The sequence below is a fragment of the Glycine soja genome, chromosome 19 (genome assembly GCF_004193775.1).
Source record: "Glycine soja cultivar W05 chromosome 19, ASM419377v2, whole genome shotgun sequence".
Taxonomy (NCBI): Eukaryota; Viridiplantae; Streptophyta; class Magnoliopsida; order Fabales; family Fabaceae; genus Glycine; species Glycine soja.
In genome coordinates this window covers 3,539,679-3,554,606 of record NC_041020.1, presented here as the reverse complement: position 1 = coordinate 3,554,606, position 14,928 = coordinate 3,539,679, and the positions used below count along the sequence as shown (strand labels likewise).

The 14,928-nt window shown below is 32.9% G+C and overlaps 1 pseudogene; it reads left to right on the top strand.

Annotated features, from left to right (window-relative positions):
- The first annotated feature begins 13,866 nt into the window (after positions 1–13,866).
- LOC114398019 lies at positions 13,867–14,667 on the top strand (annotated as a pseudogene).
- Positions 14,668–14,928: the final 261 nt, after the last annotated feature.

Sequence of the window (14,928 nt, the reverse complement as noted above, 5' to 3'; positions counted from 1 at the left end):
ATAATTATTTAAAAGTTAAATTTTTAATTAGATATTTATGTAAAATTATTTTATATTATTAAAAGTCAATTCATAAGTTATACTCATGATTTAAGTTTCATTTATTTTAATGTAAAGACGATCAAAAGCAGTCACAAAACAGCCCTTATTAACTTGGATGTGTTTTTTTGTTTTCGCATGTGTAATTAACCCAATGGGAGTTTTAACCACCATAATATATTTAAAAAATTATTTTTCATACATCAGAAAACAGAAAAACATAAAGACAACTACTGAACTAACTCCTAAGTTGAATTACTCCCATTACATCAGTAAACATAAGGGGAGTTAGAACAGATGGGCAATGCATCCAAGAAAGCAAACCATCATGATGATTGGTCCCATATTTAGCAATTAAGCCAATCTGCATAGAAATTAGTTTCCCTTAGAGTGTGCTGCAAACAGGCATTAATTCCAGTCCAAGGTCTTGAATCTTCATGATAAGTGGTAAGTAAGGATGAAAAGCTTCCAAATTGTTGTTGACCACTTTTGAGAAGATTGATGCCAGGCCCCCCATGATGTCCAGATGAAGGGTATGAGTTTGGATAATTGAGGAGTTTTGTGAAATCCAACTTGTTTGGATCTATACACACTTTGAGTCCACTTTTTTGTAATTGAACAAGGAATTTAGGTTGTCTCTCCCATGTAAGTGACATATTTGAAAATTGTTTCATTTCAATCAAGAACGAGTTGAGTCAAGTTTTTGGGTTAGAAAAACGTATTTTCTGCGGCACAAAATTAACATAATCCACTCAATTTGATCTAGTCACTCATTTGCTGCAAAATTTAAAGTGTTTTTGATTGAAATGTATCGATCTAGAGTAGCCCTCAAATAATTTTAAGATTCATGATTCATGATTCATATGAAAGAAATAGAATACTACAATTTTTAAGTTCTTGTAACAAAGTGGTTTTTAATTTTTATAATTCTTAAAAATTATTATGATCATTAAAAATTATCACTATGTTAATTATCATGCATAAACACATAGAGACCAATACATATTATTTTTTGGTTTTTCTAATGAGGAAAAGTACCTGAGTTATCATAAATTACTAAATCCTAAATCCCTAGCATTATATTTGATTTCCAGTTATAAAAAAATTATGTTATGATTATTAATTAACAACTTAATTGTAAATTGATAGAAAGACTCTATTAACCAAAATTTAAAATATTAAGGACTAAAGTTAACTATTAATTCAAGAGAATCTAACTGTTAATTCTCTCATTGATCACGAAACCAATTCATATGACTAGAGGATGTTACTGATCCGTTATTAATTCGGTCAAAGAGATGTGCAGGAAATTCAGAAAATCCCACTGCTAAATAGTTCATGTTCAGATAAGCTTCTATGGAAATATACAAGAAATGGTGCTAATTAGTCAGCCCCGCACAACATACCACTGCCTCATGACAACTATTAATTTTCAATGTGAACATCTTACATCTTAAGGTGGATGGTGATTGGATGCAAATTTGGAAACTGCACATCCCTTCTAAGATAAAGTATATTAGAGTATACGACACTAGTGGTGGAGGAAAAAACCGATCTAGGATCAAAGAAGAGGAGAAGAAAAAATCGATCCAAGATTAAAATAAAAAAATCTATGGTGCAAATCGCAACACTGATATTATAATAGAGTTTGATAAACTCTGATTTCTCATTGATCAAAAGAAAAAAGAAAAAGAAAGACAAGTTACAAAAGAATAATGTCATCTCTATATATAAAGAGACTAACCGTTAACTAACTCAATTTATTACTAATTAACTATATATAGTTAAAACTATAACTAATTAATAGCTTACTAACAACTTACAAACAACAAAGATAACAAAATACACAAAGTAAAAATACTAGACAAAATAAGTATACTCTAATTAAGTATTTTTTATGCAGGATCTTGCGAGTTTGCTTACCTTCAAGAACTCGTTTGCTGACAAAAGGAATTAATTGCCCCAATGAATGTTCTTTTTGTTAATCAGGTATTTGAAAATAATTGACATTTATTTTTTGGATATTTTTGGGATATGACTGTATTAGATAGGTATTCGACAAAGGATAACCGAATAAGTATTCAGTCAAGTATAAGATAGAAAAGTTTCAATTAGGGAATAATGGGGATTAACACTTGTAATCATATATGCTTAGAGACAAATTATCTGAGATGGTATTCACCTTCTAAAAGTCCAAGGTCCATGGTCCAATAAAGTTCGTACTTTATATATATAAAAGTGAGATTCTGGAGAGAAAAGATTATTGTTCACTCATAATTATTATTCTGAGTCGAGATCTTACTTGAATTATAGTGTCTTTTTCAGTTATTCCACCCTTTGGAAAGTTGTTGTGCCGAGTACTAAGAAAGGACATACCGATGCAAAGAAGGCATGAAAATTCTCGTTTCAGACAGAATCCTTGTGAGATCTCAATCAATCTGATTAAGTTTGGAGGAATATGACTGAAGTTGAACATGGATGCAGTAGTGTTTAATAATCAATAGGGTTTTGGAGTTGGCCTTTGCATCCGTGATGAACATGGGAATCTCATAAAAGCAAAAGCTCATTGGAATGCAAGGTGTTTCTAATCCAACAGAATCTGAGGCATGGCATTTACCACAAGGCTTACTTTGGATCCAGCAAATTGGATATCAGAATAGGGTGATTGAAATAGAGACTGTAAGCCAATAATGGATGAATTATCTAGCTGTCATAGCCAAAATACTGATATGCAAATTATCCTCAATAAGTGTAGAACCATTTTATGAACAATTCGAAACTTATTGGTGAGTTTTATAAGGAGATAAGTCAATAATATTGTTAAAAAGTTAGCTAGAGCATCACTCTCTTTTACTAGCTAGCATCCATGTCGTTGATAGTTCATTATATGCTATTTTGAATGAAATGAGATAGTTCATTTTCTGTCAAAAAATAAATTAAACTAATAATAAAATAAAAGATTAAATGTGTAATTTAGTATAAAAATTACTAATAAATAAATTTTAATTATTTATGGACTTAAAGCTTTCGTAGTCTTTGCCTTGAACTAATAACCATGCTCTTATGTTTATTTTGTACTAAATTAGTCTTTTTATATGTTTATAATTAACAATTTAACATTAATATAACATTTACAAAATCGTGAGTCTATACAATAATATAAGTTGTATAACATAAATGTTGACGAATCCGTTCAATGTCTAATTAATTGGGTTCCATCCTTGCAGGGACTTGGATAAAGTAACAGGTTGAATGTTATTGGAGGGAAAATTTAGAGTGACCTAGGGCATTGAAGGAGGAAACTCAACTTCAGTTTCAAATTTGTGACTAGGGTATTGAGGGGGAAAATGCAACATAGCAAGGTCCAGATCTTGCAAGTATTGATTTGGAAGATCCTGCTGCTTTTCTAAATCATTGTAACGGGAACAGTGGGTTTTGATTTTTTAAGTAGCGGTATGAATATAGGAGGAGGCCATTTTATATAAGCATTTTTTTAAGTAGATAAGATTTGTTTATTAAAAGAACACAAAACAATTAATTTTAAATAAAAAGTAGTTTTAAACAAACACGGCAAATAATTATTTTGTTTTTTTTTTAAATAAGCTTAAACAAATATATATAGAAAACTAAGAGGCACCTACAATGCTTGATGGAGATATATGGTTAATTGAATGGTTAAGAAAGCTTAAACGAAGAGGCACCTACAAATAAGCTTAAACAAATATGTATAGAAAACTAAGAGGCACCTACAAATAAGCTTAAATAAATATACATAGAAAACTAAGAGATTCAAAACTGTCTCAGTAAAACTATGATTATGTATTCGTTAACCGTTGGATTGTTGTGAAATTTTGATGTGATTCGCGATTCATTTGTGCACGTATTCACCGTTGGAATTTGTAAAATAATGTTTGTGGAGGGAGAAAGATGCATCGCACATAGGAACATGAAATGGAGGTTTCAATCTCTTCTTCTCTCTAATGTTTGGAAACTTTATCAGAGCAATCAGAGGAAAAGCTTGAGGAATCACAGGAAATTGCTAGAGATGCCGCAATCATCGTCAGAATACACACATAAGCCCGCTTAGAGGTAAGGGATGAGTTTATCACAATTGAGGTTAGAACGAACATGTGTAGGGATTCTTAGATGATTAAATTGAGGTTTATTTTGAAATATTTATTGAATTATAATTTTTCCTTTACAATTATAAATACAATATTGTTATGTTTTACGTACTAATTGATGTTCTGATGATAATTGATTGATAAACTTGAGTGCTCTTGATGTTTTTATATTTTGATTGATAAACTTGAGTGTTCCTGATGATAATTGTGTGAAATTATTTGAGGGGTTTTACTCCCCATGTTGTAATAAACATTTTATACGAATTGTTATATTAAGATTATGAAAAGATGATTCAAATTGTGAGTATGTGATAAATTAAACATGTGATGAATGGTGAAATACATGTGTATTGAGATGTGTGTATTGAGTTGTGAGCTGTGAATTATACAATAATCCGACCAGTGTTTATCTTGAGAAAAGTGTTTATGCGCAGTATTAAAGGAAAAATGTAGGTTTCCTATTTAGGAACCAGTGTTAAATTGTAGCGCAATGTGTTAAACATGTTTGAAACCCGAGTGTGAGGTCGTGAATATTGTATAATTCATGAGCAGTGTCTATAAATTGAATTTGTGATGAATTATGGAATAACATGTTGCTTTGGGATTATAATATTGTTATTGAAATTTAGTACAAGTGCGAAGTTGAACGTGTATTAATCTGTGATATACATGTAAACATGTGATGATGGATTGTGATATTATGAGATGTGAAATTGTGAACATGAGTTTTAGTTGCGAATAAGTGTGTGGTTAACACTTGATGTGACATTACTTGTGTTGCGAGCTGTGAATTGTACAACAACCCGACCAGTGTTTATCTTGAGAAAAGTGTTATGCGCAATGTTAAAGGAAAAGTGTAGGTTTTCTATTTAGGAACCAATGTTAAATTGTAGCGCAATTGTGTTAAACTTGTTTAAAACACGAGTGTGAGGTCGTGAGTATTGTATAATTCATGAGCAGTGTCTGCATGCAAAAAAATTTTAGGGGTTGGACCCAAATCAGGAGGGAGCGGCTCTGACGGACTCTTCGGAGTGTAGGCCTTGGGAGTACACCCAGTTTGAGTGCTCCTTTAAGCCTGTGTCGATTCCACATAATTGGAGCATTCTCGCAAAATAGCATGACCCTGACTGGTCTCCCTATGATTTTACTTAGTGAGAGTAACCTGACATACTCATGTTGTGGTGTGTCTTGTTATGTACTCCTAAGCGCCCCAGGATGGTTTTTCACTGACATGATACCACATTGCATATAGGCTTGAGTCTTAGCATAATTGTTGCATACACTTGCTAATTTTTTATTATGAAATTGATGCGTTATTATGTCTTGATCAGAGGGTATGATTCATGTGTAATATGATTGATGATTGAAAAGTGAATTTTAAATGACAAAATGGTGGAATTACGTGAGTTATGTTTAAGTACGTTGTATCTCATTTATATGATATGTATATTTAGTTGTCTTGTTTCTCTATTAGTTAGGAATGCGATAACTCACTCCCTGTGTGTTGTTTGTGTTTGGATCCTGTGATGATCTTGAACTTTGTGTTCGGGGGAACAGATGATTAGGTGAATTGCTTTAAGGAACCTTGTGCTGAAGGACATCAGGACACAATGCTCTGATAGGATGTGACATTGGGGTATAGGTTTTTATATTAATTGTATGAAGTCTTAGGCGGTCTTGTTTGAGTCGAGATGATTTTATTATTTATTTGGACAAGTTTGAATATGATGTAAAAGAAAGTGAATGTGAGCCTTTTATCCTGTTGAAAGGATTTCATTTAAATGTGTTTTAAAAACTTTTAATTAATTATGATTTTTTTTCCTTTTATTAGTACATATATGTATGAGGTAGAGGGTGTCACAAACCCATTGTTCCAACTAGCTAAGTTGCTTCACAGAGGCTTGTAACCTTGGTCCACACTGAACACAACCACAAATGCTTTTTATTTTTTATAGGCACTAACACAAACGCTTGCTTAACTCGAGGGGTCCCCCATGCCCTTGATGGCTAGTCATTGGCCTCCAAGACTTCATTCTCATACCTAACATTGATATGTCAACGTCTGTCACATGTTATTCTCAATCCTACCGTGTGACTTAATGGTAGTGACGAAGTTATATGTTTGAGAGATTAAAATCAATCTTTTTTTAGTCTTTTACATATCTAAAAGGCATCAAACTTTTTCATATTTTGGCAAACACCATAGCAGATTTCACAGACTGCTTCAACCTATTAAGTGGGTTTCATATATAGTCCAATACAATTCAACCTATTAAGTGGGTTTCATATATAGTCCAATTGTATTGAGACTCTATGACTTCGAAATCTAAGAGAGAACATAACTTGCACATGACATAAATATGTGTACTATGTACTACCTACTAAAAAAAGAGATATGTTTATTAATATGGTTTAAATAGGTTAGTGCTTCTTGATATATACTCCAATTTCATTTTTTATCTCTAATAATTTTTATTTGTTTTTACTTCCTGATATTTAAAAAGTTATGTTTTTTTTATCTCTGTTGTTAGTATTTCTCTATTAAATAGTGACGTGATTGTTAACTTTTTAAAAATACGGTTTGGAAGAGTTTTAAAATTGTCAATATTCATTTCAAATTTCGTATTACAATTTCTGACAGTTAAAAACCATCACAATCAATTAAAAAAGGAAAAAAAAAAGAGAGAAAGAGAGAGAGACACATGAAAGAAAAACGTTAAACACCAACCCCCACCTCCCTCCTTTGACGTCGCATACCAACCCTGTCACCCTCCTCCGATGTTGTGTGCAACCTCCACCTCAAGATTTGATCGCACGCGTGACCATTTCACCACCAAACACTTTTTCTAACACATAGACAAGGGACCCCTACACCTTTATGCCTTCAACAATGCTGATGGGACCCCTACTAGCACCGTCATGCGCCGCCTACACCACCTTAGCACCACTGTGTCCAACCCACCACCAACTCATTATCTTCACTCATATTAAACCAAACACCACAGCCATCATTAGGTTTGAACCAAACAGTCCAGATTCGTACCTCCCACAACACTATTTCACCATATTTGGCTAGATCTAAACCAAACAAGCCACCACCAATCATATCCAAAATCTAATATTGACATATTTTATGTTTTCTTGCTTGTAGTGTTTTTGATTTTTTTTTCTTCTATAATTTTTGTGCATTAATTATTTCTAGCAATTTTTAGCCGCTAGAAATTGTAATATTAATTTCAAAATGAATATCAACGGTTTTAAAATAGTCACAAATTATATTTTTAAAAAGTTAACAGCTATGCCACCAGTTAATAGAGAAATCGTAATAATATTGATAAGAAATAAAACTTTTCAAATATTAGGAAGAAAAAACAATTTTTTTTACCAGAGATCTAAAATGAAATTCGATCACTAACATATTTAAGCCTATCAATACCATTGCTTAGTTTATCTCAACCACCTATTGTACACTCTTCACACAACAAGAAAAGATGCGTTACTCATCAACAACAAGAAAGTCGCATGTTGTGTTGACTCTATTACCATTTCAAGGCCACATTGTGACATCCTCTATCTGAACATGCATATAAATGGGAAAAATGTATAAAACGCGTAATCTAATTAAATCGATTTTATTCAATAAAATTGTAAGTAAATCCACGTGGATAAAAGGTTCACATTCGCTTCACTGTTATCAAATAAAATTTCTCAGAAACATTTTCGGCTCAAAACAAGATCGTTCAAGTTTACAAAAGAACTTAAGTTAAGCAGCATAATAAAATAAAGTAAAATAACATATTCAGAACATCATGCAATTAAAATAGAAACTCATGCCCTAATGTCACATCCTATCAGAGCATTGTGTCCCGGCGTCTCCAACACGATATTTCTTAAAACAATTCACCTAACCATCTTCTCCCACGAACACAAGGTTCGAGATCATTAAAGGATCCAAACACAAACAACACACGTGGAGTGAGTTATCACATTTTAAAATAAAATACGGATAAATAAAGACGTAAGAAAAATACATTATGGAAATATTTATCACGTAACTCAACTTAATACAATCCATGTCACTTCACCACTTTATCATTTAAAATTCATTTTACAATCACTAATCACACACTTGACTCAAGACGTAACAACACTCACTAATTTCATAATAAATAATTCATAAGCGTTATGCAACAATTATACTAAAATTCAAGCCTATATGCAATGTGGTATCATGTCAATAAAAAACAACACCGGGGCACCTAGGAGTGCATAACAAGACACACCACACAATGAGTATGTTAGGTCACTATCACTAAGTGAAATCATAAGGTGACCAGTCAAGATCATTCTGTTTTGCGAGAATACTCCAACCACATGGGATCAACATAGGCTTAAAGGAACACTCAAACTGAGTATATTTATCCCCAAGGCCTAAACTACAAAGAATCCGTTAGGGACCCACCTTCCTGGTTCAGGTCCAACCCCTAAAAAAACTTTTGCATGCAAAGGTTGCTCATGAATTATACAATACCTATAATCTCACACTTATTTTTAAACACATTTAAACCATTGTGCTACAATTTAACACCTCAGGTTCCTAACTTGAAACCCTACACTTTCCTTTTAACACCTTGAACATAAACACTTTTCTCAAGATAAACACCACTCGGGTTATTGTATAATTCACAATTTACAACACAAGTAATATCACATCAAGGATTGTCCAAATACTTATTCACAAATCATATCCCATATATATAATTTACTATCTCACAATGTCACAACCCACTGTTCCATGTTTACGTGTAGCTCATAAATTAACGCATGCTCAACTTGTTACTTATACTTAATCTCAATCACAATTTCATAATCTCAAATCGGCATGTCATTACGCTTCAAGAATCATATCACATCACACACTAGTAATATTTACACTTCACAAAACACACACACACACACACATACAATCTTCCAACATTTAAGGCATATAATCATTCACTTATTCATCCGATTAATAGCAACCACATGTACATGTATAGAAAATAAGTATATCCTTACATTTCCTCCTAAGTTACTACGACTCTTGTAGAGTAAAATTACAAGTACATGGGATGTACTAATCCTATTAAGTTTATACTTATCTTGTTTGAAAGCTAAGACAATTATCTACAACTCTTATGTTGATCACAAAAACCATTTTTGACCATTAACTATGTCTAAGCCTAAGGTAAACATTGGATCATTGCTTAATCCTGACAACTCGACCTTTGCTCAGTAATTTGACTCTAGGGGGCTATACAACTCCAAATTGGGTGGAAACCGGAAACATTTGTTTGCTAACATCTAGTGCTACAAATTTCATGCAGACCATAAAGCCTGTGACACCCTCTACCCTTCACATATATGTACTAATAATAAAAGAAATAAGAAATCAAATTTAATTAGAAGTTTTTAAAATACATTTACATACAAGCATTTCAAAAGGGTAAAAGGCTCACATTCACTTTTCTAACATCATAATAAAACTTGTCCAAATAAATAATAAATCATCTCGGCTCAAAACAAGGTCGTCCAAGATTTCATACAATTAATATAAAAACTTATACCTTAATGTCACATCCTATCAGAGTATTATGTTCCCATGTCCTCTAGCATGAGGTTCTTCATAGTCATCCAACTAATCATTTGCTCCCACGAACACAAGGTTCAAGATCATCACAGAATCCAAGCACAAATAGCACACAAGGAGTGAGTTATCACATTCCTAACTATTGGAGAGAAACAAGACATCTCGTAGGTATAAATATCATATAAACAAAATAAAACTTATTTAAACATAACTCACGACATTTCATCACTTTGTCGCTCAACATCACATCACAACACAACATGTCTCTTTCATTTTCACAACATTCGCGTACTCAAGGATCAAAACACAATATCACCAAGTCAATCAATACCGATCAATACACAAGCGCTATGCAACATATACACTAAGACTCAATCCTATATGCAATGTGATACCTTGTCAGTGAAAAACCTCGTCGGGCGCCTAGGAGTACATGACAAGACAAATCACACACTAGCAAGTCAGGTCACTCTCACTAGGTGAAATCATAGGGAGACCAGTCAGGGTTATGCGGTTTTGTGAGAATGCTCCAACCATATGGGATCAACATAGGCTTAAAGGAGCACTCAAATCGGGTTATTTACCCCCAAGGCCTACACTCCGAAGATTTCGTCAAGGTCTCTCCTTCTTGATTCAGGTCTAACCTAGAAAATATTTTAGCATACAGATTCTATCTATGAAATGTATAAAACACATGATTCCTCAATTGTTCTCAAAATAGTTTTATCTCGTTGCGCTTGTGATTAAACTTGTTGGGTCCCCACAGTGGTTCCCATCACAATATTCATCGCGCATTAACTCGTCGCCCTTAAAGGGTCTTCGCATTAACTCGTCACCCTTAAAAAGTCTTAGCATTAACTCGCCACCCTTAAAGGATCTTATAGTCGTGTGATTGTATAATTCATAGTTCATAACTCAATGCACACAACATCTCAATGCACATATATATTACGAGTCAATATATACTCAATTTATCACATATATTCGGTCACAATCACAGTGGTATAATCCCAAAGTAGCATGTTATCACACCTCATGAATCATATACACTTTACCTATGAACTATGCAATACACACAACTACTCAATTATTTTCAAAATTATTTTAACTCGTCACGCTTGTGATTAAACTCGTCGGGTTCCCACAGTGGATCCCATAATAATACTCGTCGCCCTTAAAGGGTCTTACAATTGTGTGATTGCACAGTTCATAACTCACAACTCAATACACACATCTTAATACACATGTATTTCATCTTTCATCACAGGTTCAATTTATCACATACTCACAATTTGAATCACAATTTCATAATCATAATATAACAATTTATAAAAAAGGTTTATCACAACATGGGAAGTAAAACCCTTCAAATAATTTTGCACAATTTTATCAAAATCAATTAATCAAAATCATAGGTATGAAAAACGAAAACACTAAGAGGACTCAATTTTATCAATCAATTCACATCAGGACATCAATATTGTATTTATAATCATAAAAGAGAAATTCAATAAACATCCCAAAATAAACCCAATTTAATCCTCTAAGGATCCCTATACATGTTCATTCTAACCCCAAGTGTGATAAACTCATCCCTTACCTCTAGCAATTTCTTGAAATTCCTCAAGTTTTTCCTCTGACCACTCTGATAGGTTTCCCAAACGTTAGAGAGAAAGAAAAGGGATTGAAGCCTCCATTTTGTACTGTCTTCGTGCGATTCAGTTTTCTCTCTCCATGAATATTATTTCGAAAATCTCAACGGTGAAAGTGTGCGGAATTGAATCACGAACCATATATCAAAATTTCACAATAATCTAACGGTTAACGAGTTCGAGATCATAGTTTTACTGAGAAGGTTTTGGATTCCTGTAGGAAAGAAAAAAACTACGATGTAAAGGGTATTTTTCTCAGCTCCAACATGTTTTCATAATTCCCAACACTGAGAATGTTCAGAAATGAGTTCTGAACCTAGTTCTCAAATTTCACAAGATCCAACAGTGAATAAGTCTGAGATCGTCATTTTTTTGAGATAGGTTTGGTGGTATGCGGAAAAAAGAGAGGGTTTTGGGAGGAGGAGGGGGAAAACGAAATTGAGAGAAAGAGGAGGCGTAGAGAGTATCGTGAGTCTGAACTGACCTAAAGTTATGGGTACTCAAAGCCTATTATTTACTCTATTTATTTATTTTTATTATTTTATAAAAATGAACTCTATTTTATTTTCTATCAAATGAATAAATCAAATATTTTTTTCTTCTTCAAATCATTATTTTAATACAACTATTTCTCTTTATTTATTTAATTATAAAAACCTCACCATTTTCTAAAACTTTATTTTCTTTTACTAAAAAACCTTTTTAATTTATTTACAAAAAATGAGATGTTACAAAGCCTAATTCAAACATTTTCTTAGTCATGTTTAGGCTACAAGTTAATTCATGTTGTCAGGAAAATAACACGGGCTTAAAATAACTGATTTTCACTAAGCACGGGTGTGCTCTCATCAAGGATGGTTGTGTTTCACTAAAAACCTTCGTTTCGTGAAGCAAAAGAGACACAATTCATACTTCAAAATACACCCAAATTCAAAATGAATAGCACTGAGTATGTGATCGCATCATGAGAAACAAATCCCCTAAATCAATTTCAAGAAAACATGCAAGAATCAAGAATTCCTAAATTTCTAGGTTTCTAACCTTGAAAGCCAAACACTCAATTAAATCATCCAATTCGTATCAGGGCATCAATTGACCTGTCAAACATAAGCAATTCATAGTTATCATTATATAGGAAAAAATAAAACACACCCCAAAATTAACCCCAATTTGATCCTCTAAAGATTCTTACACATGTTTATTATAACCCCAATTGTGATAAATTCATCCCTTATCTCTATGCGGGCTCACGTGTGTATTCCGGAAGCAATAGCAATGTCTCTAATGGTTCCTTAAGATTCCTCAAGCTTTTTCTCTAGTTGTTCTACTAGGGTTTCCAAGCGTTAGAGAAAAGAAGAAGGAATTAGAACTTTAATTTCCCTATCTTTGTGCAAGGGACATTTCTCTCTCCACAGACATTATTTCACAAATTCTAGTGTTGGAGATACACATTTCTCTCTCTACTTCTAACTTGATTACTGTAAAATTAATTGTATTTGTTAATAATGATTGAAGTTAATTTGTATAAAATTGTATAAAACTATTTATGTTTATTGTTATTACTACAACGATTACCTGATTATTTGGATAAGCTTATCCAGAGAAGTACATGTAGGAGAAAAAATAAAAGAAAAAATGAAAGCAGCTCCATAAGTTAAAACTAATTTATACATACATTAATTTATAAAATTTCTCTGTCATATATTTTTCTAAAAAATGAGAGAACTTCTATAAATTAATCCGTGTATAAGTTAATTTGAGCTTATAGAAAAATTTGTTTTATTTTTTCTTCTCCTAAAGTGATTCTAGATAAGCTTACTGAAACAATTCCTAAAGTCATAGCTAGTATAAAACTATATTGTTGTTACAATAATAGTTAATAATTATATCATAAAATATAAAGTTTTAATTTTACTCTAAAATTAGTAAATAGTTTTTGGAAATTATTATTTATCTAGATATTTAAATAATTATAAAGAAAAGAGTAAAAAAAAAGTTTCAACCCCTAAATTGTGGGATCCGTCCCTGAGTACATGTATATGAGTAATTCTAGTGTGAGTAATAGTGTCCATTAGGTATGACCAATTAAAGACTTGATATACATTGAAATAGTAATTGGAAGTAACAAAGTCCTCGCAAAACTGCAAAAGTTATTTTAATGTTATCTCAAGTTGTAATGAATGAATATAAGCAATGAAGAAATTGTTTGGTTGTATATTGTATATATGTTTTCATATATGTACCTTAGAGCTATTGGTTTTTGTAATTATGACTGCAGATGAGAGTTATTTGACAAATGGGTATTTGGACACAAAAGTGGACTGTATTGTATTTCAGGCATGAAAAATTTTAGACTGAAGGACTTACTGGCTTTATAAGGACAACAGATCCAAATAACTTTGTAGTAGAATTTCTCATTGAAATGGCAAATAATTTGCAGAGCCTCTGCTATTTTCATAATACTTTTGATGAACTTGAGAGTGATGTATTGAATGCTCTCTCCTCTATGCCCCCTTCTCATTACACCATTGGTCCTTTCCCTTCATTTTTAAATCAAAGTCCACCAAAGAACCAGTTGGCATCTTTAGGTTCCAACCTTTGAAAGGAAGATGCTGAGTGTCTTGAGTGGCTTGAATCCAAGGAACCTAAGTCTGCTGTCTATGTGAATTATGGTAGCATCACGGTTATGTCTCCGGAGAAACTTTTAGAGTTTGCATGGGGTTTGGCCAATAGCAAGAGACCCTTTTTGTGGATTTAGGCCTGACCTTGTTATTGGTGGCGCGGGATTCTGTCAACTAAGTTTGTCAATGAAACTTCAGATAGAGGCCTAATAGCAAGCTGGTGTCCACAAGAGCAATTGCTGAACCACCCTTCAATTGGTAGATTCTTGACTCATTGTGGATGGAACTCAACAATTGAAAGCATTTGTGCAGGTGTGCCAATGTTGCCTTGGCTTTTTTTGGTGAGCAGCCAACAAATTGTAGATATATATGCAATGAATGGGACATTGGGGTTGAAAATGATACCAATGTGAAGAGAGAGGAAGTGGAAAAGCTGGTCAATGAATTGATGGTGGGAGAGAAAGGAAAGAAAATGAGGCAAAAGGTTATGGAGTTGAAGAAGAAGGCAGAGAACGACACTAGTACCAATGGTCGTTCATACATGAAATTGGACAAAGAGATTAGTGAGGTGCTTCTTAGACAAAATTAGTTTAAAAGTGTGATTTTCCCCCGCAAAGCAGTACTGTGATAATTCATTGACCTTCTTCTCTTGAATTTGTGGATTTTTTGTGAAGCAAAAATGATGCATCAGTGTGAAGTGGTTGTTATATTTAAAACACATGTAGCTATCTATTGCATTGTAACTATGCAAATCTGCATAGTCTTATCTGATTTGTCTACTTACATGCAGACTGGTGTTGAATCAGCATTCTGATTTCCATTTGTGTTCTATTTGATTGTTGTGTTGTTAGAGATTATATAGA